The sequence below is a fragment of the Ochotona princeps genome, chromosome 4, assembly GCF_030435755.1.
Source record: "Ochotona princeps isolate mOchPri1 chromosome 4, mOchPri1.hap1, whole genome shotgun sequence".
NCBI classification, from domain to species: domain Eukaryota; kingdom Metazoa; phylum Chordata; class Mammalia; order Lagomorpha; family Ochotonidae; genus Ochotona; species Ochotona princeps.
This window is the reverse complement of record NC_080835.1, coordinates 110728071-110730039: the sequence shown is the minus strand read 5'-3', so window position 1 is coordinate 110730039 and position 1969 is coordinate 110728071.

Sequence of the window (1969 nt, the reverse complement as noted above, 5' to 3'; positions counted from 1 at the left end):
TGAGGCAGAAAGATGAAATGGAAAGTAGAGCCTGGACTTGAACCTGGGCACTGTGCTCTGGGACGCCAATGTCTGAACCACTAGGCTGAATAACCACCTCTGAACTTGAGAAGTCTTAGACATTCATCACCCTGCTTCCTCCCTGTCCCCAGCAGCCTCTTTGTGGGAGACAGAAGGCCAAATAATCCCTGCTTTAGAATTATAAAGGCCAATCTCTCTTTACAGACATGGAAAAGAAAAGCACTGGCTATGCTCTGCCTTTAAGTTAGAATTCTCTTGTGCAGCCCTAGTTACTGCCAGGGAATGTTGAAGCCCTAGGTTTTATGTTAACAGTAGGAAATATGAGCTATCCACATATGAGCTATCCCCCAAGCAGAAGCCAAATGATTTTTCTCTAGTCCCTTGACAGCTGTGCTGGAGAAAACAATTTAAGTTTCCCTGAAAATCTGCTACTTTGTTTCAGGTCAAGAGTCAGTTGAGTCAATGAAGATTTTTTAAGCACCCTCCAACAAGCAATGCATTGAATAGGATTGTAGGGTGTGGCTTCTGCCTTCTTAGTCAATTTAACTGAATGAACATTCTGTTTACTGAACATCTACTACGTACCAAAAAACCAAAGTGGTGGTCCCCACTCTGCAGTTGCTTCCAGGTAAAGGATTCAGTAATTGCAATGCAACAGTTTTGCTTCCCTGACGGTCACCAAAGAGGAGACCCAGCAGGCTGCAAGTCAGGCTTGTACTCCCCAACACATCCTTACTAAAGAGCTGAAACAGATGAACCTTACTTCCTGTTTTCTACGAAAATCAGCTCAAGCCATTGAACACAGATGTTAGCAACACAGCTTTATTTGCAAAGGCTCAGAGCTCCAAGGGGTACCTTCTAGCTCCTGGACCCGCCCTGTGAGGTCCAAGTTAGAGTGGACTGAGTGGGGGCACTTCCCTCTTGCTTCGGAATGCCACAGAGGTTATCTTGATGCCTTTAGCTTTATCAGGAAGCTCACAGGGGTCCATGTGGGCTCTTTAGAGATAGAACTTGGCAGGGCTGCTGGAAACAATCTCTCCTGGCTTCAGGGGCACATAAAAAAGGGCATCTGAGCGTCCACCTCTTCCGGGCTGCCTTTAGAAGAATGTCCCTTGCCGTGAGTATACTTCCTGGTGTGCTTGGTTCCAGGAAGGAATGCAGCCCAGATTTCCCAGGTGCTATGCCCCTTCTGGAGAAAAGAGTATGGCAACGAGAATGAAGGCATGACAAGGTCTGGTGGTGTGGAGACAGCAGTGGAACACTGCATTCTGCCTTCAGCTCTGGATCTACTGGTCTGAATGGCCTTGTCTGAAGGACTTGGTGTATTGTGCATGGGGTAGGAGACCTGGCCCGGGAATGTTCCCAGAACAGGTAACAGCCAGAGGTGGTGTAGCACAGTGGAAGGGGCTCCAGCCTGGGTAAGCACAGACACGAATTTGAACACTAGTTCTGTAACTTAATGTCCAAGTAACCTAAGCAAGCTACTTGATCTTTCTGGACTTCAGTTTTCTCACTGAAGAAACGGCTACAGGTGAAGTGTATGGTTGAAGTGCAGCTGTATGTGTGAAGTTCCTGAAACAGACAATTGTACAACAATTAATAGCAGTTGTCACTTGCTCAGAAATTGGAAAAAGTGCAGCAATAGGTTAGGTGGCAGGGCATCTGTCACTGACCCAGGCCACTTTGGGCCCATAAACAAAACTCATTGGGCGCCAATGGAGGTGAAAACCAAGGAGGGAAAGTTTCCACAAAGAAGTGACAAAAATTCTGACAAAAACCTCATCTCCAAGAACTGTGCTGTCTCCCCACAGTGTGTCTTCCTCACAGGGACAGAAATGCACAAAGTGCACACTGCTTTTGACAATGGATTTGTGTTGAATTGGGCAGAAACATTATCATGAAGAGGTGGAAACAGAATGGAGGGAGCCAATGACCTTTGGCAAAGCAG